At 58.6% G+C, this 25,932-nt stretch overlaps 1 protein-coding gene across 4 annotated transcripts in view; it reads right to left on the reverse strand.

The window, feature by feature from the left end:
• EPB41L1 (erythrocyte membrane protein band 4.1 like 1) overlaps positions 1 to 25,932 on the reverse strand; it is a 58,481-nt gene that overhangs the window by 27,932 nt on the left and 4,617 nt on the right. For all 4 annotated transcript variants that reach the window (XM_079321974.1, XM_079321975.1, XM_079321976.1 and 1 more), the window contains exon 2: positions 22,416 to 22,465. The gene's annotated coding sequence lies outside the window, so the exon portion shown is untranslated. The remainder of the gene's footprint in view (positions 1 to 22,415; positions 22,466 to 25,932) is intronic.

Genomic DNA, 25,932 nt, shown 5'->3' on the forward strand with positions numbered 1-25,932 from the left:
GGACCCTCTGAATGCTCCATCCCTGGTGGATCCACTGCACTGCTCAGGCTCAGCTCAGCATCACCCCCAGACTCACTGTTACAAAGAAACCCATCCCACACCACAGCTCCTGTCCCACTGCTGCCCTTCAGGTGTCCTCAGCAGTGGGAAGATGTGAAACCTTCCCAGGAAAATGACTAAAACTGGCTCTGGGGGTGGAGGGAACGGAGAGGAGGTGACGGAGAAGACAGGGAGTCAAGCCTACGCCTTCCGCTGGATTCCCAGCCAGGAGATCCTGGGCACATTCCCCTCCCGTGCCTGTGCTGGCTCTGAGGTCACCACAGAGGCCTCAGCTCATACCCAAAGGCACAGGATTCATCCCTTGTCCCAGGGCAAGGGACATGGCCATGACAGGCCGTACAACCCACCCTGAGCAGCATCAGCTCCTCCTGACACACCTCACTGCTTGGCCAAGGCCACCAGGAGCTTTCAGAGGTCACCAGTGGTTTGTTTTTTCCACAGAGGAAACAGGGCTGCTGTTTTTCCATTGCAAATTCAAGCAGTTGCTCACTCCCAGCCCCAGTCCCTGCGTGGATCATTCCCAAGATCTTCCGCTTGGATCTCAGTGTGTGAATTTTTAATCAACGTGAAATCTCTAAAATGACAAACTCATCACTTTGGGCCAAAAACATGCTGAGTTTTTCACTTGACATTTCTAAACTTTCTTCCAAACTACTTTTTCCCTGCAGTGATCCCTGAGGAAACGAGGGGTTTTTTTTAAGGGTAGCAAGCTGGGAATTCATCCCACCTGACCTTTGCATCTTGTTCAAACCTTCTGATGGTGGATGGAGCCTGATCCCAAGTGTCAGAGCTTTGCTAAGGGAGCCTGGAAATCCCCAGGGACCATATCCCTGCTGCCAGGGCAGGGAATCCCTCAGTCTCTGGCCTTGCAGCCGTGCTGGGGAGGCTCTGGTCCCTACCCAGGGTCATTGCTGGGGCCCAGGAGCTGTTTGAGGGAGCCAGGGCTGGCAGGGGCAGGGCCTGGGCACAGCCCCGCTGCAGCTGAGCCCTGCAGCTGCACAGCCCTGACAGACCAGCTGGCACTGCCACGCTCCCGGGCACAGCCACAAGGGCTGCATTCAGGAGCCATTCCCAGCCCACCCTGGGCTGACTGGGGAGGCTGGGGCTCCTCCAGCACTGCCACTCACCCCAGGGCTGCTGCAGCCAAGGCTCAGCCCCAGCCTGGCAGCACCAAGCCCCTGGGGACGGTGGCTCCTGCAGTGGGACACTGCCAGCCTCCATGGCAGCCTGGTCACCTGCACTCACCTGAACCTGGGGCTGTGGGAGAAGGATATGTTGCCCTGGGAGCAGCTCTGGCTGTGGGCAGGAGCTGTCACCGATGGGAGGGGGCAGCAGCCATGGAGCCCTGCCCATCCCACAGCACCTTCCCTGGGCAAACTCAGCTCCTGCTGCCCAGCAGAGACCCTGGAGTGGAGGCCACGAGTTCAGAAAGGACACAGGTCCCAGAGTGCTGCCAAAGGGACAACCTTACTGAAATAACTGCTGGCACAAACCTATAAAAGAGGTTTACACCACAACTGCAGTGAACTTGGTAGAGTTCTAAAAGTTATTTCTTTCCAAATACTTTGTACCAGTGGGAGCAGGACCCCATCCCACTATGCACCAGCCTTCCCAGCACCTTGCCTGTCCCACTGGAGCAAATCCTGTGCTGAGGCTGTTGGAGGCGGCAGGCACAGACCCCCAGACCCTGCCCTGTGCAGGGCAGTGGCCAAAGGGCTCCTCCTGGCACCCACAGGCCCTGGTGCCCCATGCCTAGTTTTCAGCAAGGGCAAGTTTTCAGCACAAGCCCAGTTTTTTCCAGCAAGGGCTGGCTCATTCCTGCTGCAGCTGGAGCCCAGGGCTGGGGGATGCTCTCCTCAGGGGAGAGGGCTGGAGCCAGATGGAGCTCCAGGCTACCAGAACAGGCACGTGGGAATAGTGACTGCAAAGGAAGCCTTAGCAGGATCAGAGGCAGACCTGCTTGTCATGCCTGGAATCTCCTCCCATCATCTCCCTGCCTGCTCCTCCTCCCCTTGGTGTTTTCCTCCTCCTTCCCCTTCAAGCCGGAGTGTGGATTTCCCAGCTGCTTTACCCCAGCACATCCCAGCTCCAGCCTCTGCAGTGCTCCTCTCCCAGAGCCTTCCCCTCCCTGCAGCCTGTTCTCCCCCTCCCCTGCCCAGTCACTCCTGGCTGCTGGGCTTTCTTTCCAAGGCTGAGCATCCCCCTTTTCTCCTGGGCTCCCCTTACACTCGCTCCCTGCAGAAGCTCTGCCCATCCGTGAGGCTTCACCTCCAGAGCATCCTGGTCACAGCACTCACATCCCTGCTGAGGGCCCAAACAGGGCTCCAGTGGGGAGCGCGGAGATGGGGGACAACCCATCACCCTCCTCCTTCACCCCTGCCAAGGGCCCATGGGGTGGTGGTGGCAGCAGAGCCCCCATCACATTGTGGCATCACACTGGGGGACAGAGACACTGGGGCATGGGGGGCACCCCGTGGGGGTGGCAGTGGCTGCATGGCACGGGGCAGGGGCAGGTACCTGCCAGCCCCAGACAGAACAGAGATGCTCCCAGGGGTGGTGGCACTCAGCCCCCCAGCTGGGCAGGGCTGAGCTGGCAGGGGACAGGAGCACAGGCAGTGCCTTGCAGCCATCCTGGAAACCTGAGGGGAGCCCGGCGGGGAGTCCTGGGAATCCTCCAGGAACACAGAAACAGCAAGCAAGGAAAGCAGCCCCAAAGCCCCAGCAGCACACAGCACCCTGAGCCCCAGAGCCACCCTCGGGCCCCAGTGTCACCTCTGGGACCTCATCCCCTGGCACGGGACACACAAATCCCCAAAGCGCTCCGCAGTGCAGCCTTAGAGTTCTGTGCTGCTCTGCAGCAGGGCCAGAGAATCGTACGAGCTGTTTATGGTGAAGGGGGGATCAGCAACACAGGGGATCCCCTGCTCCTGCAGAGCGAACCCTGATCTCCTCACGGGGGACCGGCAGGGGTAGAGATCCGCAGTGTCCCGAGCTGCAAAAGTGCCCCGTCACAGAATCACAGAACTGTCAAGTTTGGAAAAGACCTCTAAGATCAAGTCCAAGCGCTCCCATCGCCCCCAGGCTACAGGAGCCACATCCCCCCCAGCCGTCTCCTGGCAGCCGCTGCTGGCTAAAGCCCAGGGCGGCGGCAGCGGCAGCAGCGGCAGGGCCGAGCATCCGCGGTGGCCCTACCTGGTGCCGGCTCCCATGGCTCCGGCGCGGCTCATCCCGCCGGGCTGGCGCTGCGGCCGAGGCAGCGCTTTCTGCAGAGCCGCCCCTTCCCACGCCCCGCGCACTGACGGATGGGCGGATGGATGTGCGCTGCAACCGCAGCCGGGCTGGGATGGGATGGGATGGGCTGGGATGGGATGGAATGGGAGCTGCCCTCCCGGCCGTCCCCCAGGGGTGTCGGTGCCAGCCCCGTCGCCCCCCGTCCCTGCAAACACCTGACTCATCCCGGGCCGGGCGCTCCTGCCGGGATCCTTCCCTTCGCACATCTTTATGCCAAGGTCCTGCCCGGCCCTGACATGGGTGCCCGGGCAGCAAACGCTGTGCTGCCATCAGAACCCAGCACCCCGCTCGCCCCAGGCTGGCCCGAGCTGTCCCAGCAGCGGCGGCTGAACAGAGACTCTTTCATCGGCCCTGGCCAGGGTGAAGTGCCAAGCGTGACACCCGGCACATCCCTGCCTCCAGGGCACGTCCCTGCTCGTCCCCTGCTCCCCAGGTTCGTCCCCTCTCTCGAGGGACAGTCCCAAGAGCAAACACGGGGGGACCCTCTGCCCTCACCCCACAAGTAGCAGGGGGGTTCCTGCAGCCCAGCACTGACCCTGCCGGGCAGAGGGGCAGCTCCTGCTGCCAGCGGGTGCTGGGACAGCCAGAGCACAGGCAGGGACACGGGCAAGGGGCCGGGGGCAGGCAGGGGCCAAAGCACAGGAGTCTTGCTGGGAGACCCCCGTCAGGCTCTGGCTGTGGGGATACAGGCACTCACTGTGTGGGCGACCACGCTGGATGCAGAAGGAGAAACCCAGGCTGCCAAGCTGCTCACCAGCATGAGCTCCTCAAGTGGTACCCATGGCTGGGATACTCACACACTGCTCCCCCAGCCCAGAACCAGACAGGCAGGGAAGGGGTCTCAGCCCCAAAAGCTGAGCTCCCTCCAAGCCCTCCCCAAGGCTGGGCACCTTCACAGGGTCCTGAGCCACTGGACTGGGACAGCCCAGGGGGGTCCCATTCTGAAACACAGAAGCCTGCAGCCAGGGAGAACCAGTAATCCCACACTTCCCAGCAAACTCATACTCCTCCAAAATCCTTGTCTGGTCTGCACCCTAACCCAACACCTCAGCAGTGCAATCCCCACCATTCAGGCAGGCCAGGGGGGCTTGCAGCTCCCCCAGACCCTGCAGTCCCCATGGGAGTACCCACCATGCCTAGGCAGCTTCAGCATCCCCAACAGCACTTCAGGTCCTCTCCTTTTCCCAGCTCTCCAGGAGGGTTCAGCCACTGGGGTTTGGGGCTGGGGGCTACCAGTTCTTGGCTGCTCAGCACTGGTCAGGGCTGGTGTCACCCACAACTGAACAGAGTCCCTGGGTGGCTTCCTCAGGTTGCCTGGGGAAAGCAAGAGCAGGAAGGATCTTCCCTCCATCCCTGGCAGGAAGCAATGATGGACCCAGAGAAAGGGGCTCAGGCTCTGGTCAGGCTGGAAAGGACCCACTGTATCCACTACCCACTAACTGCAGAGGGGCCTGTGGAAATTCTTGGCTCCAAAAATCCTGGAAAGGGTGGTCTGGCACTGGCACAGGCTTCCCAGGGCAGTGGTGGAGACACCATCCCTGGGAGAATTTAAAGGACACACAGATGTGCCACTCTGGGGACATGGGTGAGTGGTGGCCTTGGCAGTGCAGGGTTAAGGGCTGGACTTTCCAACCTCAATGGCTCCATAAGTGGTGAGACCCCCAGGGTGCACAAGGACTGGGGAGACCTGAAGAGCTACAGGTTTCAAGGAAGGTCCTGTTGGCACTTGGGCCTTGTGGCATCAGCACCTTCACTGTGCCCAGGGAGGACCCCACTGTGCCCTGCTGAACCCCTGCACACTGCCAGGCCAGAGGCCACTGCACTGTGCTCCAGAAGTGAATCACAGGCTGGGTGGGGCTGGAGTCACCTTGCCCAGCCCCTGCTCCCCCAGGGCCACACAGTCCCCTGCTCAGGATGTGTCCATGTGGCTTTTGAGTCTCTCCAGCCATGGAGACTCCACCACCTCCCTGGATACCTGCCCCAGTGCTTGGCCACCCTCCCAGTTCAGAAGTGTCTCCTGAGCTCAGAGGGCCCCTCCTGTGTGTCACTTTGTGCCCGTGGCCCTTGGGGCTGTCCCTGGGCACTGCTGAGCAGAGCCTGGCCCCCTCCTCTTGGCACCCCATGGAGACAAGCTCCCACCTTTCCTCCCTAAGGGGAGGCAATGAACCCCTTGGGCTGGCACAAGCCAACTCAGGCAGCACTTTGGTGGGGGAGACAGAGCCCAGGAGACCTTCATCTGTGTTTCAGCACAGGGATGGGGCCAGCAGAAGGACATTAGCCACAGTGCCACTGCCCAGAAGAGACCCCCAAACTGGCCATGGTGACAACAGGCTCAACAAGGACCAACTAATTCCTGAGTCATCCCATGGAGATGGGCCTGGGCCTGATCCTGCACCTCCTCACCCACCAAGAAACCACACCAAGATGCCTCCTGAGGAAGGAACAGTTTGGGGGCCTCACAGGTGCTCCCCCTGCCCCAAAAGTGCCCCCCAAGCAAGAACTGAGCCGAGCTACTGCTGACCCCATGGCATAGTTTCCTCACATCCCTGTGACCCCACATGGCACAGGAGGTCACTGCCTGCATCCCCCACTGTCACCTGCAGCATGGTTTGGTGACTCAGGCAGGGATGCAGTGCCAGCTCCCTTGGACCAGAGTGGGACACAGCTCAAGTCCTGGAAGAAGTCAGGGCTGAGCTGGGTTTGGTTTCAGTTCAGGGCCCCAGGAAGCCCTTAGATCCCAGCAGAGGATAATGTGGGGGCAGAGAGGCACTGGTCTCATCCCTGCACCACCACCCTGGCAAAGCTCCCAGTCATCCTTTTGGAGACATTTGGGAACCTGAAGGAAGGCAGAGAGCTGCTAATAGAGACTCTGACTTCAATCACCAACATGTTCCTCACTAATTTGGTAGCAATAAAGCTGGGGTGGAGGGATGGGAGGGCTGGCAAAGCCAATCCCTGCAGTGCTGGAAAGGCTGGAAAATTGATTGAAAAACATCACCTGAACTAACCCTAGGCACATCCCTGCCTGGACACTCTGGCATGCCCACAGGGAAGGAGGGAAGTGTTGGGGGCACTGCTGGCACCAGGAGCAGAGGAAGGGCTGGCACAGGCAGCAGGGGAAGGGGTGCCTGCAGCAGTGGGAACAGGGACTGGGCCCTGCTTGGCTCTCAGGCACAGGGGTGTGATGGGGTCCCTGTGGGGCCAGACTGGCCAAGAGCTGCTGCACTGGCCTCGTGCTGGGGACAAGGACTGTCCTCCCCTGTCCTCTCCCTGAGCTCACCCAATCCTGACAGGGGAAACTGAGGCATGGGGCTCAGTCAAGCAAGGCACCCTCTCTGCCTCTCACCCAGGGGAGGGGTGTTGGCATTTGGGACCAGCCTCATCCCACACCCAGCTGCCATCTCAGGCCCCTGGCAGGGAACCAGCCCATCAATCCTTGAGGGTTTAAATGCAGGTGAGGGCTCTTCCTCCAGCCATCAGAGGGACCCTCAGGCACCCCAGTCACAGAGAGACACTGTCCCCACACTGTCCCTGCTGCCCTCCCCAGGGTGAGCAGGAGAAGGGAGGATTTGGGAGGCCAGGAGCTCTGGCATGGCACAGCAGACCCATGTCCACACCAGTCTTTTCTCAAAACACTCCACTTGGACCACTTGTGCCTGTCAATGTCTGCTCAGCTCTGTCCTCAGCACCTACCTCAGAGCACTCACTGGAGGGGCTGCTATTTGAATATTTGTGGGGTTTTGTGCCCAGTTCCCCATTTTTGGGATGCCTGGCTCACACTTTCCACAGACACCAGTGCAGGCTTCCCTCTGGTTCCTCCCCACCTGACCCTCTCCCAGCCATGTTTGTCACAGAGAGGGGACCCTGTGGCTGCTTAGCCACGAGCCCCATTTCCACCACTGACAGACTGAAACCAGAAACACCCCAGAGTGTCCCCAAATGAGAGTAAATAACACAAGAATCCTGTCCATGCCAGGATTCCACACCACACTAAGGAACAGCAGCAGGGCCACTGACTCATGGGATCCACCAGGACAGGAACACCAGGGAGCAGCCTGTCCTTGGGGAGGACCCACAGCTCCAAGGAGAATCTGTAGGGTGGATAAGGAACCCTCTGCTGTCATGGAAACATCCCCCTGGTACCCATGGCACAGCAGGTCCCAGGATGCTGCAAGGAAGGACAGGCCCCTCTGTGGGTGCCCAGGCATGGGAAGTAAAGAGGATTTTCAGCTTTTGCCAAGGCAAGGGCAGCTCAGAGGCCCTGGGGGTGCTCAGGTCTCACAGGCAATTATCAAAGATAAGAGACAAATGGGATGCAAGAGGGATCTGAGTGGGGAGAAGAGAGAGCGAGTGAGCTCGGAGCTACAGCAGGGTGGGGAGCAGCACATGGGCTCCTTTATCAGCTCTGACCTTCCTTTTAGGGGACACCCTGGGACAGTGGGACACAGAGGGGACTCGGGTGCAGAGAAGAAGGTACCTCAGTCCTGCCCCAGCACTGAAACTGCACTGCAGGAACCCCCAGCCCAGCCCCAGTGCTGCCCACACCAGGGTACTGTCACCTCCCCCTGCCCCAGAGGAAGGACATGCTGTGCCATGCCCCAGGTCCCACAGGGGTGGCACAGGGGTGTCCCACTGCTCCAGGAAGCCTCCAGAGCCTCCCACACCAGCCAGGCTCACTGGTACCTATCCTTGGTTTCCCAGTTTGTCCTGGACAGTGCTCCAGTGCCTGGGGTCCCTGTGACCCCCTGGGCTGAAGCAAACTCCCCAGGAGCTGAAACAGGACCAGCATCCAGGGAAGGACCATGGCCAGACATCCCCCTTCAGCTGGACCACAACAGCCCTGGCAGTGATGGATGGCAAGAGGCTCAGCCTGGAACAACCTTTCTTACCTGGCTTTGACTCTACTAAGAAAACATTCATCCAGTCTCACTTCTGTACAAATTTACAGCAACAGCATTTGTGTCCTCACAAAGCTGAGGAGAATCCTTTGGCATCCAAGTGCCCAGATGTGACAAACACCCAAACTGGGGCCACACTGAGAACCTCTCAATGACTTGCAAAATGCAACCACCAAAGCAAAGCTCCCCAGTAGCTGTGCTGGCCAGATGCAGGACCCTAGCAGGGACCTATCTGGGGGAGCAGCCCACGTCCCCAGAGCAGCTCCTTGTGTAGGGTAAGCCTCAAGGGCACAGAGGAGAGACTACCAGCCCTTCCCACCTTCCATGGAGCAGACAGGCAGGGGACAGGCCATGCCACCAAGCCCGGAGGAGCAGGAGTGGAGCTGTCCCCTGCCCACCTCCTTGAGCCCCATATGCTCCCAGCCCCTCATCAGCTCCCCACATTCCCCAGGAGCTGGGACCCCTCAGCCCCAGTGCTGCTGCATGTGAGAACTGCCCATAGCCCATCCTGGGGAAGGGTTTGCTCCCATTCCCTCCTGCTTAACACCCTTGAGATGCTCCTGCTTGTCTGTGAGCAGCAACCAGCCCTGCTCAGGCTGCTTTCCCTGCCTGTTTGCAGTTCAGCATGTATTCATAATGAGTGCTTTATCCACATTAGTGCAGCCTCACCACCACACAGCCAGCACAACCTGAGCCCTCCTGCACAAACCCCCAAGCACCAGAGTCCCCAGCCCTGCCCTGAACCTGAGTGTCTGAAACTCTGTCCTGAGCCCTACAGCACACGTGTGGCTTAGCTGGGCTCCAGCTGCTGCAGGGAAACTGGAACTTGGAAATTTCCATCCTCTGAAGCATCTCACAGATACATAAAAGGACTAAAAGGGTGTCAAAGGAGATTGAATAGAAGCCAGGAATAGCATCTAGGGAAGGACCATGGCCAGACATCCCCCTTGAGCTGGTCCACAGCAGCCTTGGCAGTGATAGATGACAAGAGGCTCAGCCTGGAACAACCTTTCTTACCTGGCTTTGACTCTATTCTGCTAAGAAAACATTCCTCCAGTCTCTCTTCTGTACAAATTTACAGCAACAGCATTTGTGTCCCCACAAAGTGAGGAGAATCCTGAGCATCCAAGTGCTCAAACACCAAACCAAGAACACCTCAATGACTTGCAAAATTCAACCAAAAACCCTCCACTATCAGGATTCAGCATGGCACAGGGCACCTGCTCTGCAGAAATCCTTCAGAAGGAAAGCAGAGCCTGGGAAGCACCAGCCTGGCTATCACCAAGGATGCAGAACAGCCTCTGATCCCCCTCTGAGCTACAGTCTGAGGATGGGCCAACCCTGAGAGGATTGTACCTGTGGGCAGTTCTTATGGCTCCAGGTGAGGGTATCTGAGCCCAGAAAGGACATGGAAAGATTCCCAACTAAGATGTTTAAAGCATCTGCTTGGGTTGGTTTAGAACAGCTGAATGGATTTCAGCCTGGAAAAAGAAGGTTCTGGGAAGGGGGTAGAGCCCTTTCCAATGCCTGAAGGGACTCCAGGAGAGCTGGAGAGGGACTTGGGACAAAGAGTCTGGAGTGAGAGGACAAGGGGGAATGGCTTCCCCCTGCCAGAGGGCAGGGTCAGATGGGATATTGGGAAGGAATTGCTCCCTGTGAGGGTGGGGAGGCCCTGGCACAGGTGCCCAGAGAAGCTGTGGCTGCCCCTGGATCCCTGGAAGTGCCCAAGGCCAGGCTGGATGGAATTTGGACACTCTGAGCTAGTGAAAGGTGTCCTGGCCATGACAAGGAGTGGAATGAGATGGGCTTTAATGTCCCTCTAACCCAAACCATTCTGGTACTCAGATTTACAGTTGTGCCAGATGTGTTGAAGCTCCCTTGGCAGGCAGAGCACATCTCCCCAGCTCAGAGCTGCTGTACCTGGCAGCCAGGCTCAGGAAATGCTGATAAGATGAGGGAAAACATCTTGTGTGGCTCCTCCTTGCAGCCCACGAATGCCTGTGCTGCAGCAGCCCTGGTGTCTCACACCCTGCTGGCAATCAGCAGCACCACTGCTGGCTGCAGAGCTGAGCCAGCCTCTGTGCCCCACAGTGCCTCCCAGTGAGCCTTAACCCACTGAGCTCAACACAGGGAGCACCCCCATCCATCCATCCATCCATCCATCCATCCATCCATCCATCCATCCATCCATCCATCCATCCCTCCATCCCTGAGAGCCTCCAGCAGCCTGTGCTGGAGAGGAGAGGGGGAAGAGGCTCCTCTCCAGGGCCACAGGGAAGCCCTGCAGGCTGGAGCCCCTCTGCTCTGGAGTCAGGCTGGCTGAGCTGGGGGTGTTCACCTGGAGAGAAGAAGGCTCCAAGGAGAGCTCAGAGCCCCTGCCAGTGCCTAAGGGCACTGAGAATAGAGAGAGAGAGGTTTTTTACATGGATAGAGAATGATAGGACAAGAGGGAACCATTCCAAACTAAAGCAAGAGAGATTTAGATCAGATGTCAGGAAGATACTCTTCCCTGGGAGGGTGGGCAGGCCCTGGCACAGGGTGCCCAGAGCAGCTGTGGCTGCCCCTGGATCCCTGGCAGTGTCCCAGGCCAGGCTGGACAGGGCTTGGAGCAGCCTAGGACAGGGGAAGGTGTCCCTGCCCATGGCAGGGGGTGGGACAGGATGAGCTTTATGGTTCCTTCCAACCCAAACCAGTCTGGGATTCCAAAACTCCTCTCCTGCACCACCATCTGTGCCAGGGCTTTATCCTCCTCAGCTCAGAGAGTTACTCTCCATCTCAGCAAACCTCCCTCCACATCTGGGATACTGTTGCCCCTGTCTTGAGCAGCCAGGGCAAAGCTCCCTCTGCCTTTCCACTCACTGCAGCTCTGCAGCTCCCCCTGCCCCAGGCTCTGTGCCCTGCCTGGAGCAGCCCTGCAGAGCTCCAGGGGCAGTGACAGCTCAGTGCCACAGCCCTGCAGCTCACAGGGCTCAGACCCACATTTGGTTCTTCCTCCTGCCCGTGGGGTCTTGGCTACTCCCCCAGGGAACAGGCTCTGCTGCCTGCAGCTGGATGCACCCTGGGCTTCATTCCTTCCCCCTGCCTGGCTCCTGCAGGTCCCTGTTAGCTGGCACAGCACAGCTTTGTGATCACAGCACTGAGATTTGCCCTCTGGTGCAAAACTTTCTCTGACCCCTCATGCCTGCACATTTCTCTCAATCCCCCTCTCTGTGTTCCCTCCTCAGGTTAGTCACACAGATGGTATTCAGCCTCCAAGCCTTTTCCCAGACAATCACAGTCTCTCTCCTGGTGTTTCCCATTTACAATAAAGCAGTTCCCTGCTGGCCTTGCAGCTCATGGAGGGGCTGGAGTGTGTTTAGGGATGGGAATGGAGCTGGGGAAGGGTCTGGAGCACCAGGAGAGGCTGAGGGAGCTGTGAAAGAGGCTCAGCCTGGAGAAAAGGAGGCTCAGGAGGGACCATGTGGCTCTGCACAACTCCCTGACAGGAGGGGACAGCCAGGTGGGGGTCAGGCTCTGCTCCAGGAACAGGGACAGGAGGAGAGGAAATGGCCTCAAGTTGCATCAGCAGAGTTTTAGATTGATTATTTCAGAAGATTTCTTCACTGAAAGGGTTGCAAGTGACTGGAAGGGGAACAAGGTAGTGATCAGTCACAGTTGGAGTCTGTGATCGTGGAGATCCTTTCCAACCTGAATGATTCTGCAGTTCAGGAAGGGAAGAGCCAAGAGCTGAGAACCAGCTGGTGGAGGAAATCACCATGGGCTGACCATGGGAGGCTGCTCCCAGTGAACTGCTGGGACACATCCACTGCTGTCCCTCTGTCACAGATGACAGGTCCAGCCCAGAGCCTGCCTGGCCAGGGAGGCAGGAAAGGCTCCTCCAGGTTGGCTAGACCAGTCCCTTCCTGGGGACAGGCCCTGTGGGGCTTTTCTGGCAACTTCAGACACCTTTGTCCAGACAGGTGGGTGCTGTGCTGCCCCAGCCAGCCTGGCAAGCTCAGGGTGGGGCTGGTGTGCTCAGCTCTGCTGGGCTGACCTGGAGTTCCCCAGGGATGCTGAGGCAGGGAAAAGGAGCCAAGCCCAGGCTGAGGCACCACTGAAGCAGCCAGAGCAGCCAGGGGCTCGTCATCAACAGAGTGTGACAGCCAGGCTGCAGCTGCCAAGTGAAGAATTGGGTCAAGTGGGGAAAACAGGAGAGCAAAGGTAGAAAGGGTGAGATGATCTCATGGGAACACACTCAGGTGAGGGCAGTGATGCTGTGTGTCTCCTCCACAAGCATTGGGATCCAGCAGGCAAAAGGAGCCCCTGGTGGGGCTCTCCCACCTCCCTGCAGCCAGCCCAGCCTCCACTGACACGTGTTGAATGTGTGTTTGGGCAATAATGGATTTACATGATGTCAGCAGCTGCCAGGAGCCCAGACATCTGCTCGCTCATCATGCCTGAGCCAGGCAGCGTGGAGACATCTGACCCTGCAGCAAAGGGCTCCCCTGCACAGCTCCATCCTCCCCTGGCACCATGGCCTGCAGGGCACAGGCAGGGACCTCCTGCCCACACTGCCAGCCCCTGAGCTGGAGTTAACAGAGCAGCCTGAGCTTACTCTGCACAGCTACACCCTGCAAGACAATATCAGCACCCCTGCGGCTCCTGAGGCCACAGGTCAAAAATGAATCATGAGAGAGCTGGGGAGGGGGAAAGAAGCATCAAATTGACAAGGAGTCAGGCTGGAGTCAGACAGAGATGGCAGCTCACTGTGACAGCTGCCAGTGCTGAGCCCATCCTGAGAGACCAAACCCTCCTTCCAGCCCTGGCCTCAACCCTTCTGGCACCAGAAATAACCAGGGAAGAGGAGCACGACCTCTGCTGCATCCCAGGGGAGGGGCTGAGGCACCTCCTCCTCCTCTGAGCCTGCCAGGATGCAAAGGCAGGGTCTCCCTGCTCCCCCTCCCACGGCAGGACGTGGCCCTTTTGCCAGACATGGGAAATTTGGGGCCACTTTAAACAAGGTTTCACTCCTACCCTTTTGAGTGACACCTCCCAGCTGAGTAAATAAGTGCAGGAATGAGTGGCTGTGCCCTCAGAGGCCAAGAAACACCTTCCACAGCCCCATTAAGGCTCAAATGAAGATGTCCCAGATGGCAGGGGGAGAGCTGTGGGTCAGACCCAGTGTCTCTCCAGCACAGCCCAAACACCACAGAGCAGGGAGAGGGAAGAGCCAGCAGACTCAGCCCCCAGGCCCTGCTGGTTTCTCTCCCAGAGAGCAAGATGGGACCAGCAGCAGCAGCACAGCCATCCTGTGCCACCACTGAGCCCTGGTGCACAGCCACCCCACCCACTGCCTGATCCCTGCCACTACTCCAGGGAAGAGCCCAGGGGTCTGGAAGTCCACCTGGGCTTCCTGCACAGCCAAAGGCTGCCCAGCTTGTCCTCTCCATCACTCCCATAAAACCAGGAATGTGCCTCTTCCAGGGAAATACCAATCTTTCAAAAGGCATGGCTTGCACAGTCAGCAGAGTTGGGAATGCACCAGGAGTGGAAAGAGGGGAAATTCATGATCCTATGGCACAGCTGGGGCCTTCAGCTCTTGCAGCAAAGTCCAGCAAGGAGCACTGGCTGGACAGGAGAAGGCTGGGGAGAAAGCAGGTGCTCAACACTCAGCAAGCACACAGCATCCTCCAGTGCCACAGCACACAATAAACCAGCCCTGGGGAGGCACTGAAGGGCTAAAGCCACCCCCAGAATGTCCTCCCCATCCTCCAGGCAGACAGGGAAGGCTTCTTCCCACCTGCAGGATGTCACCTGAGCCAAACACCCTCTCAGTGCCTTACCAGCCTTGGGAAGGGCACAAAGAAACAGGAGCCAAGGCCCCAACATCCCCAGGCAGGGTTGGGGTCACCCTGAGGGACACCCAGTCCTCCTGTGCCAGTCTGAGTGTCCCTGTCACAAAACAGCCACAGCCTAAGGAGGACCCAAGGCACCCAGGCTCCCTGGGTACAACTATCCCAGAGGGGAAAGCTGCTCCTGCAGCATTCCAGAGCCAGCCCATCTCCACACCCAGGGGGCTGCAGGGATTCTCAGGGTGCAGGAGCCTTGGGGCTCCCCTCTTTTGGCACTGCTTCCCAGAGCCAGGCAGGGGAGCAGTGCTGAGGTGGGAATCCTAAGCAAAAGGGTCAACAGAGCTTCAAGACATCTTCCTTCCCCAGAGAATGTCTGGGTGATCTTGGGCAGAGAAAGCCCAAATTAGGGTTCAGAGATGCCCAGGGACACCCTGGGGCACTCTCCTGTCCCAGGGCAGGGTGGTGTGGGCAGCAGGAGCTCCCACGGAGCTGCCTGGGAGGATGTGGGGATGCAGGAGCAGGCAGCAGGGCTCAGGCAGGGATGTGCTGGGAGCAGCACCCGGGAAGCTCCACCTCTGCCAGTTGCTTAGCGACCAGCATCCCGCAGGAGCCACTGCGCCGGCAGGGCCCTGCTGCAGAGCATGCTGCACAGGGGAGCCTGGAACCGCCCAGGGAACAGCCTGGAACTGCCCGGGAACCAGCCAAGAACCATTCAGGAACCAGCCTGGAACCAGCCAGGAACCAGCCGGGAACCAGCCAAGAACCAGCCAGGAAGCAGCTGGGAACAGCCCAGGAACCGCCTGGGAAAGCCCAGAACCAGTCAGGAACTGCCCAGAACTATTCAGGAATGAGCCAGAACCAGCCCTGGCGGCCAGCCTGCCCTTCCCGGTGTCAGTGCTGCAATGGCTCCACTGGGATGGGCTCCTGTGCACCCCGACCTGCAGCCACAGCTCAGCCCCACCTCAGCTCAAAGGCCTCCAGGAAAGGGAGCAGCACCTTCAGATGAGACCCTCCCAGCCCAGGTCCAACTGCTGCCTCCAGAAACTGATCAAAGGATACCTGGAAACACCTTCCTCACTCTGAGCCCATCTCAAGAGCCAGGCCAGCTGACTGGCATCCCAGACTGATTTGGGCTGGCAGGGATCTTAAAAGCTCATCCAGTTCTACTCCTGCCACGGGCAGGGACACCTTCCACTATCCCAGGGTGCTCCAAGCCCTGTCCAGCCTGGCCTTGGAGACACTTCCAGGGATCCAGGGGCAGCCACAGCTTCTCTGGCTGTGCCAGTGCCTCCTCACAGGGAACAATTCCCTCCCAACATCCCATCCATCCCTGCCCTCTGCTAGTGGGAAGCCATTCCCCTTGAACTCTCCCTCCAGGCCCTTGTCCCCAGTCCCTCTCCAGCCCTCTTGGAGCCCCTCTAGGCAGTAGAAGGGGCTCTAAGGCCTCTCTGAAGGCTTCTCCAGGCTGAACACCCCCAGCCACCAGAGGCCAACATTCCCTCCAAACACCACAATTTCTGGCTAGAAAAAGAAGTGGGAAACTGCTGCATTAGCCATGGAAAAAAGACAAATTAACAGCTGGAAAACAGACCTTTGGGGGCTTCCCTAAACTACCCCCAGCACTGGTGTTTCTAGCAGAGCTCTGACCTCTCACAGGTTAGAGGAAGAGAGTAAACCCAAGCTTTCCCTTTGACTTGGCACCCAAAATTGGACTGATCACCACTGCAGTAGGAAATCAGTGCCACCCACCAGCACAGGGAGGCTTCCATGAGCTTCCCAGCCTGGCACTGCCCCCTTGCACCTGGCTCTGCACCCTGGGCACTAAAGGAGCCCCAGAGAGCTGCAGCTGGCTGCTGCTCCCCAAAGTCCCAGCTCCCCTCACCCCAGCCAGGCTGCCCATCCCTGCTGGCATATGGAGGTGCTGGGGCACAGCATCCCACACTGGCTCACCCACCAGCAGCATCAAACCCTAAGGCTTTTCAGGGAAGTGGAGGAGAATATATTAGGTGGGTTATTTTGGGTTTTTTTAAAAAGATACAGTAAGGAGATATTTTTTGCAACAAAATGCCTGTTGCTATAATGGTTTTAAACCATAAGAAACATCCTCAAAAATCCATTCTTCCCTGAGCACAGGTTCACCAGGGCTCTAGGGCTGGCCCCAGGCCCCACTAGGGTAGGAGCACCTAGGGTTGCTCTGCCAAGGCCTATGAGGTGCAGCTGGCACCAGCTCTGCCAGGAGCTGACACCTCTCCAGGCACTGTCCTCATCCAGGCCTGACACCACAATGCCAGCCCTCGGGATTTATTCCATTTGCTCTGTAGCAATCCCAAAGACAAAGCTAGAACTCCTGTTTTGCCCCTGTTGAGCTGCCAGCTCAGTCTGACTCAGCCCTGTGCAGCAGCAGCAGCACCCAGAGCTCTGCTCCACCCCCAGCCCTGCTGTGCCCCCAAACCCAGGGGGCTGCAGGCCAGGTGTGCCAGCAGCTCTGCCACTCCATGGGAGCCCTGGCATTGATCCCTGCCCTGCTCTGCACTCCAGCAGGAGCTGAGTCACTGCAGCACAGCCCCAGCCCCACCTGCAGCTGCACAAACCATTGCAGGGCATCATGCACAGCTCCTGCTGCACAGCTGCTCCAGCCTCTGGCCCCACCCAGCTCTCTGCATGGAGGGACCCCCATGCCAGCCCCCTGCCAGGCACAGGGACCCCACAGCAGCCCCCTGCCCCTGCCAGGCAGACATTTTCTGGAAAGCAAACATTGCTGCTTTTCCCTCGCTCTCCCCAGCCCTTCCATTTTACCTCCTGGACAAACCTGAGCACAGCAGTTGTTTTTCCTTGCTGTTTAATCTCTCCCCAGCTCCCAGAGGATGTTTGCTCAGCGCCTGCAGAAGCTCAGCTACCTTTGATGTGTCTCAAATTCTACCCCCAGGCAGGTGACAAGTATTCAGGGAACTTGGACAATTAAATGACAAGAGAAGGCAGGGCTGCAGGAAAAGCTTAAAAACATGATAATAAATAAATAAATAAACTGGAAACAAAAAGCAAACCTGAGCACAGCTTCCCTACCACACCCAAGGGCAGAGCCTGAGGGGGGCAGAGCCTGAGAGAACAACCAGAGCTTCCAGCTCTGAGAGGAGGGTCCCAGTCCAGGCACCTGAGTCCTGCACTGGGAGCAGGGGTCTCGCTGTCACAGCAGTTCCAGGAGGTGTCCAGGGGCTCCTGCACCATGCACCAGCCCTGGGCAGAGGCTGGCACAGCACCTGCCCTCCCAGCTAAACTGGGAAAGCTTCAGGAACACAAAGGCAGAGGTGGCTCCAGCTCAGTCAGGTCCAGCCCAGACTGAGCCCTCTGTCCCAGCCAGCCTGGCTGTGTGCTTCTGTCACCAGTTCCCTGCTCAGCCCTTGGGGACCTGCCACCAGTCCTTTCAAGAAGTGAAGAGCAGCCTGGACTTTCCAAGAGCTGGGGCTGCCCATCTTGGTCACCAGGGGAATGAGCTGAATGGTGGCAAGGCCACCTGCCCCCCCAGACAGCATCACCCTGCTGGGGCTGGCACAAGAGACACACCTGGAGACACCTCTGCAGCGTGGGCCCTGCTCTGTGCCAGAAGCACCCACAGCCACCAGGAACCACTCAGGAGGGAGCTCACACCACCAAGGGCTCTGTGCACACACATGGCCCAGCACTGTCCCCTGCAACAGCTCCCGTGGGACAGCAGGGTGACACAGCTCAGTCAGCGGCTGGCCCTGGCGGCAGCAGCAGGGTGACACAGTTCAGTCAGGGACTGGCCCTGGTGGCAGCAGCAGGGTGACACAGTTCAGTCAGGGACTGGCCCTGGTGGCAGCAGCAGGGTGACACAGTTTAGTCAGGGACTGGCCCTGGTGGCAGCAGCAGGGTGACACAATCCTCCCAGTGGCCACATCCCACAGCTCTATCTCCCCAGCAACCTGGGTACCTTCTCACTGGCAGCTGAGCAGGCTTGTGCAAAAAGCTGAATCCAGAGTAGGATTAGGGCAGCCCTTTCCTCCCCTCATCCTCCCAAATTCATCCAGCCCCAGTTTCCCTCCAGAATCCATCCTGAAGCACAAGGTCACAGTGAGGAATGGGAGTGGCTGTACTGGCCAGCACTGGGATTTGGCCGGGGGGAAGGTGGGACCTGTGGAGCAGGTGCAGTGACAACAGCATGCACGAGGGAGCTGGGCAGGTGACATAGTGGCAAGGAGACCCAGCCTCCCACTGCACCCAGCAAGCCCAGGGGGCTGAGGCTTTAAAGCTCCTCCTCAGTGCAGAGCTTCCTCCAGCATTCCACCAGGTGTCCTGCACAGGGGGTCCCAGGATAAAGGAAAGAACAGCCAGGGCTGTGGGAAATGGGCTGGGAGAAGCCAGAGAGGTGCTGGTGGGAGATGATTCCCCAGAGCACACCTGCACAAGGGCAGCTGCTCTCCTGAACACACTCCAGCCTCTGCTGCTCCCCTGGGAGCAAGTCCTGCACATCCCCAGCCCTGCTCAGATGCTGCCCCCAGCTCCACATCCCCTGGGCCCTGCTGTGCCAGGAAAGCTGTTCAAACACCAGTCCTGGGTGGCAAATCCTCCTCTGCAGGGAGCTGAGACAGCTGTCTCTGACAGACTGCTGACAGCTCTTCCCTGCAGCCAGCCCCACAGGGATCCCAGTGCAGCAAGGCAGGAGCCCAGCCTGGCCCTTCCTGGCCAGGAGGGGTGCAGAGGGTGACACACAAGGTGAGCAGAGCTCTCCATCACCTGCCCAGGGCTTGGCTGAGCATGGGGCCATGGGAGCAGCAAAGCTGCATCTTCCCAGGAGAGCCCCAGCTCCTGGGAAGCACACAGCCCTGCATGCTAAAGGAGGGGCAGGATCCAGCATGGCTCTGGGCAAAGGAGGCTCCAGCAGCCAGGCACAGGCATGGCTGGGCACCCCAGGCTGCCCTGCCATGACCCAGCACGGGGGAAGCCCAGCCCTGAGTGCTGTGATGCACAGGAGGTTAAAGGCTCAGCCAAGGCAAGCAGGGCTCTGGCCAGCAGCCAGCCTTTCCCAAGAGTTTGAGGGAGCTGGCAGCTCCCCCAGCCTTCAGGGCCCACATTGCCACATACCACAAACCTGTTTGCTCAGCCCAAGCAGCTGGGATGGCACAGAGCAAGGCTCGTTGACCAAGGCATGTCTTGCAGCCAGGATGGGCCCCAAATCAAGAGGAAAGTGCAGCAGCAGCCCCAGGGCAGGGCAGGGCCAGGCAGGGCAGTGCCCTGGTACCCACAGGCAGCACTGACAGCTCTCACTGGCTGTGCCAGGGCTGTGCCAGGGCCCTGCTGCAGTGAGGGGTGTAAGGCAGGAGCACAGAACAGCCTCATGCCCCCACCTACTCTGTAAAACAGCCCAGAAGCTTTTCTTGGGCCCAAGGGGATCCATGCAGTGCCCTGGGCTAACTCCTTTCACAGGGAATCCTGCCCAGGGAATCCAACCTCAGCACCTGAGCCTTGCAGGCATTAGAAACTGCCTGTGAGCAGAGCTTTGGGACTGAACCCCCACCAGTGACACATGCTGACAGCCCCAGGGCTCTGCCTGGAGCTGGCCCTGCCCTGCTGACCCCCCGTGCTTTTCGGGATGGGGAGTGACTGCCCAAAAATGCCACAGGCAAGCCAGCCTGGGCAGGGTGCAGGAGCAGCAGGGCTGCAGCCATCCCTCCCAGAGCACAGGGACAGCCCCAGAGCACAGCCCTGGAGTGCTCTGGGGCACAGAACCTCCTCTGGGGAGGGAGCTGAGCCAAAGGCTGTGATGGCAGCAGCCTGGAAACCCAGCTCAGATGCAGTGCCCACTGTGGAGCACCAGCTCCATGTGGGCTGCACTCCAGGAGCAGGCAGGGGTGCTGCAGCCCCCACCAGGGAATGCTCTTCCCCTGGCAGTGACTGGCAGAGAGCTGCTCCCATCCTTCTTCCTGCCCCCAGAGGAAGGCAGAGACCATGGGTTCAGCTGCCTTGGGCTGGGATGTGGCAGCCAGGGGAGATCAGCTGCTCCCTGGACAAGAAGAACACAGGGCCAGACAGCCTGGGAAGCAGTGGGCTGGGAGAGGAGCTCGGGGAGGGGAACTGCAGAGCAAGGGAAGCCACCAAAAGGAGCCAGTCCTGGTGCATGCTCAGCCCTGCCTTCTCCCATCTTGTTCTGTGCAAAGGAAGGGCCAAGCACTCTCCCTGGTATCACAATCCTCTGCTCTGCAGCCCCACAAAGGCCCTGTCAGGGTCTAAAGTGGTGACAAGGTGTCATTTTTCCCAAGGTGACACCACTTGGAGGAAGATGGGGTAGTTCAGTGGAAAGGGACCTACAGTGACCCTCAGGCCAGCTGATGGGTGACCTGTAAGCAAACTCATCCAGAACCAGCCATGAACCCTGCCCAGGAGGTGGGATTCAGCACCAGCTGTGAGGGAGCACATGAAATCCACATTAAATCCACCACTGACATTGGGCCTGCAGCTCTGCCTTGACCAGCTCCAGACTGGTCACCCCACTGCCCCTCCTGAGCACAGGAAAGCAGGAGAAGACTCCCTGCCCTTCTCCTGGCTCTCCCTACAGACCTGCACCCCTGGGCATGGGTGGAGTTGGCATCTTGCAAGATGCCTCCTGGAGGAGGAGAGCTGGTGAGAAACTGCTCATAAAACATGGAGACCTGCCCTGCTGTGAGCCAGAGCCAGTTCCAGCCCTGGGGAGCAGCCATCCATCAGAGCAGCACCACAACCCTCAGCAGGGCTCAGATCCCCTGCCCACATCCCCATCCATGGAATATCCTCAGCAGGAAGGGACCACAGGCATCATCCAGTCCAACCCCTGGCCCTACAAAACACACCCCAGCAATCCCACCCCGTGCCTGGGAGTGTTTTCCAAATGCTCCTGGAGCTCTGGCAGCCTTGAGCCTTGAGCTCCCTGAGGAGCCTGGGCAGTGCCAGCACCCTCTGGATGAGGAACCTGCAGCCATTGTGTGGGCAGGAGCCAAACTCTGGGCAGCAGGGTCTGAGCCCTGTGATGCACACTGCCACACACTTCTGCCACCTGGAGAAGAGCCAGGGGTGCAGCTATGGAGCTCCTCACCCCAATTTTGAGACAAGGACATTGTGCTCCCACCTCAGCTCAGGCTGAGGGTCGTGCTGCAGCTCTGCCCAGGCTCAAAGAGCCAAAGCAGAAGCAGGACCTTGTCCCCACAGCCCTCACCAGCCACAGTCACACCTGGTCTCACATGCATGTCCCTGTGCTGTGCAGTGGGGCTCTGCAATGGAGCAGTCCAACCAGTTGAGGCACCCTGGGGTCCCTGAAGAGGCCTAGACCACAAGTCCTCAACTCTTTTAAGCATCACAGCAATTGAATTCTGCAGCTCAGACCTCTCCTGTGCTCTGCTCCAGCTGCCCGGCCGTGCCAACCCTCCCAGGACACCCCCCAGGCCAGCTGTGCCCAGCCCCTGAGCTCTGGGCAGAGATCCACAGCCAGAAAACTGCACAGCTGCTTTGCAAACATCTGCCTTCCTCAGATCCTCCACACACATGAGAGCACAGGAGCCCAGAGCAGGGAAAGCCAGCGCTGAGCCCCCAAACCTGCTCTGTCAGACACTCAGGCTGCATTTCCAGACACCTCACTGCCCTGGCAAAGCTGCCAGAACTGCTGCCTGGAAGGGCTGACCTGGAACAGAGACCAGACAGAGCAAAGGAATAAAATAGGTATTTATTGAAAGGATGCACCTTGGGCAGTGCAAGAGCCCAGCCAGGGATGCACCCAAATCAAATCCAGGGTGGATCCTGGTCATGAGTTTTTACACTTTTATAAGTTTGGGTTCCTCTGCATATTGGGGTCAATTGTCCAAGCACAGCCCCAGGCTATGAGGTCTCAGCCCCCTGGCTTGCCCCCTTCCCTCAGCTATTGTTTATGATTTTTGGGTACTGGTTGTCCTTGGTTCTCTAGCTGGGAAGGGATTGTTTTGTCTACCCTGTGAAGAGAACTTACTAACACCTAATATGAAGTTTCAGAGGTACACACCAAGCATCAGAGACTGAAAAATATAAAAGCTAAAACCCAAACCATCACGGCAGGAACCTTTCTCTTGGCAAAAGGGCTGCTGCCCAAGTCCCAGCTAAACCAGGAAGCACTCCCAAAATAAAGAAAGCCACAACAAGCCCAAGCCCAGCAGTTCAGTGTTTTGGTGGGAGCAAGCCAGATTCCCAGGGGTTCCTGGCAGACAAACCTCTCCCTGCAGCACCTCTCTGTGCTGAGCAACCTTTTCTGTGCTGTAGAACCCACTCAACCTCATGTGGGATGTGGAAAGGAGAACAAAAGCTTTCAGGATAAACTCACGCTGCTTCCAGGGGCTGCTCTCAGCACTCGGCTTGGGCACGGTTTACAACCTGCAAAGAAGAAATGAGATTTGGTTAAAAAGAAGGGAAAAGTCCTTCCCAGAGATGATGGCAAGTGCTCAGGACAGCTACAGCTGTCACCAGAGGGTGCCTGCCTGGCTTCAGTGCTGTGTTGGGATTCCACACAAATCTCCCTGCTGGAAATGGAAGCTGTGGATTGCTTTAGACCTCCTATTGCCCTACTGATGTGCAGCCAGCCCTGCTCCTTCCTGGAGAGCAGCAAATATTTACTACAGCAGAGCTGCAGAGCCCACACACCTCTGAGTGCCACCAGATCCTCTGGGCACAGCCCAAGGGCTCCTTCAGCATCTGTGGCACCCCTTTGTCAGCCATGCCCGTGGCTGCTGGGCAGGAGCAGGAGCCCAGAGCCAGCCCCACACCCCAGCCAGGGCAGCTGCAGCTGCAGGGGCAAAACCAGCAGCAGGGACAGCATTACAGAGCCTCCTTTCACATGGCAATTCAACTCAGGAGGGAGAAGGATCTGCCCAGCAGCACCACAGTGTCACAGAGGAGGAAGCACAGTCTGGCACAGCAGGGACACCTCCCACTTTCCCAAGGGTTAATTTTCAAACATCCTTGGACAGGCGAGGCCCAGCCTCCCCCTAGGCAGAAGCAAAGCAGCCTATGCAAATCTCCCTCCTCTGCCACGGATTCAGCAAAATCCTTTCACTCTGCACAAGCAAACATCAGCTGTGTGCAGCCAGCAGCCTGCCCTGAGCCACAGCAGCTTCCCCACAGCCACAGAAGCTGCTGGGCTTCTCTTCTGGGCCCAGCCAGAAAACCTGATGCTATAAGGCAGTGAGCTTCAGCACCTCCAGGGAAACAAACCCACCTCTGAGCAGGTGATGTGCATGAGAGATAAGGCCAAGAGGAGGGGTCTCAGCTGCCACCTGCATGGCCCTTTGCTGTGTCTGTGCCCCGGGGAAGCAGGATGTCACCTGTGCTGGTTTGGGGCACTCCTGTCCATCCCTGCCCAGTGGGCACAGATTGCTTCCCTGCCATGTGGTTTCACTGGCTCATCTGTCCTGGGGCGTGGGGAGCAGCCCTGTGTGGTCACCCACAGCCCTGGGTCCCCCCACCACAGGCATACCAGGGCCACTGTCACAGGTCCTGGAGCTGCATGTGTGACCCAGTGTGACTGTCCAGACTCAGGGATGCCACTGGTGTGTGGGGGCTGCTGTCCCATGCCAGTACCTACGTGCCCACACCATCCCAGAGCCCAGACAAGCCTCCTTCTCCTTCAGCTGCCTCCTCTGCTGATGGAGATGCCCCTGCTCAGAGGCTCAGGAGCCAGAGCAGACCTGTGAGAAGGGCTCTGTCTCTCCAGCAGGACATATGGGTGCCCCAACAGGCTGAGCTGACCCATGGACTGGGCTCCAGCAGTCACACAGGGTCACACAGGGGATCTGTGGGATTCTCTCCCTGCTTGGGCACAGTTTCTGTGGCCCTGCTCATTCTCTCTTGAGCCCAATGGTTTCTGTGGGGACCCCACGCTGCTTCCAGGTTTGTGTGCTCGGGTTTCTGTCATCCCAGCTCAAGGCGGGTTGACAGATGCCTGTAAGGGATGGGCAGGGAGGTGCAAGAGCAGCCAGACCCTGAAGGAGGAGTATGGCACAGTGGCCCAGCAGCCAGGGCTCCAGCTGCACCCTGCTCCTGCTGGGAGGGAGGGTGGAGGTGCAGCCACCCTAGGCAGGGCAGTGCCAAACAAAGCCCCTGCACTGCCCTCGAGCCTCAGACCATCCCTCCTGCCCTGTGAGGGGCTGCTGTGCAGCCTCTGAGCCATTTTGGAGTGTGAGACACTGCACCAATTAGGATCACATTAATGAGGTGTTATGAGAATACCAGCAGTGGGAGCAAGGCCTCCCCCAACCCTGCTGGCTTCTACCACAAACAGCAGCTCCCCAGAGCAGGAATCCAGGCTGCAGCCTGGGGCCAGGCTGTTGTGGACACCATCTCAGGCACAGACACTGCCCCGGGCTCACAAACAGCCCAGTGACCCCACTGTCACACCTCATCAACACCAGCAGGCAGCTCTGTGTGAGGCTGCCTGGGGACAGGCACTGGGACACAGTGGCACTGGGACACGCTGGCACTGGGACACCCTGGCACTGCTAGCTGGGCTCAGGAAGGAGCCCTGCACTGCTTGGCTCACTCAGATTTAAACCTTGCAAATCTCCTGATGGGTCTGAGCAAGGGTCAAGGACTCATAGTGTCCCCTCCAGCAGAGCAGGAACACACACAGGGCAGGGAGTGCAGCTGGAGAAGAGCCCAGGAGGCACAGAGGAGTCCATGGACCACACCAGGGACCAGCCATGGACCACTCCAGCACCATGCCTGCCTGGGGAGGGACTGAGCTCCACAGCTCCAGCAGCAGTGTGGAGGTGGCCAGGAAGGCTGAGAGTGACCCTGTCCCCAAAACACAGCATGGGCAACTGCACCTTCTCTGCTTCCTGTGGCCCTTGCTGTGGTCACCCCAAGTCAGCTGCATTTCTTGCAGACAGGTCTTACACCAGACCAAGGTGACAAGCAGGAATTGGCTCATGCCATGGAGTCCCATGGGCTGGGTTGGAAGAGACCCCAAAGCCCATCTTGTTCCACTCCCTGCCATGGCCAGGGACATCTTCCATTAGCCCAGGATGCTCAAAGTCCCACCTAGGCTGGCTTTGGACACTTGCAGGAAGTGTCCTACGAGCAAGAAGCATTCCTTGGCTCTCTGAAGAACAGCCCCATGGAATTTGCAGAGATTACAGCCCCTGCCTCACGTAGGGATGTGCAGACCCAAGCCAGATCAGCCCTCGTTCCTGCCGAGGCTTCTCTTGTTCTGGCCAGGACCTTCACCTATCAGGACTTGAGTAAATCTCCTAAAGGGAAATACTGCTGACAATTCGGGCTGGAATTTTCCCCTGCCAAAGTTCACCATCACCATGTAACACTGGTCTGTATCCGTGTCAAAAATGGCACCTTCCCACAGCGAGCAGCAGCCCTGGCTGTCCAAGCACCCCCCTCCCAGCTCAAGCCCTTTGCCACATCCCTCCAGCATCAGCAGAGCCCCAAAGCTCTGTAGGGTGCCACCACCCCCCGCAGGGCTCAGACACTGCCAGACCCAGAGCACATCTCATTACAGCATCCAGCTGCTTCCCACAGGATCACAGAAAAAACCCCCGCAGGACCCCCCAGCCCCCCAAGTGCCCAGCTGGGGCTGGTTTGGGATGCACGGGAGGATGGGGCTGCTCCAGCCCCCCCCCAGCCGGGCCGATGAGCTGATTACAATGGGAATGTGTCATTTCAAACACACAATCAGATTTCCTGGCCCTTCTGCCCATAACAAAATGTCTCGTGAAATGGCTCATTCTGTTCTCCCATAGAAACGTGTTTCCCTTCAAAAGCCTGATACAGGAGAGGAGGGGGGGGAAAGGAAAAGGCAAAGCTAAAAATATCATCCGAAAGATACCATGACA

The sequence above is a fragment of the Erithacus rubecula genome (genome assembly GCF_903797595.1).
Source record: "Erithacus rubecula genome assembly, chromosome: 18".
Lineage (NCBI taxonomy): Eukaryota > Metazoa > Chordata > Aves > Passeriformes > Muscicapidae > Erithacus > Erithacus rubecula.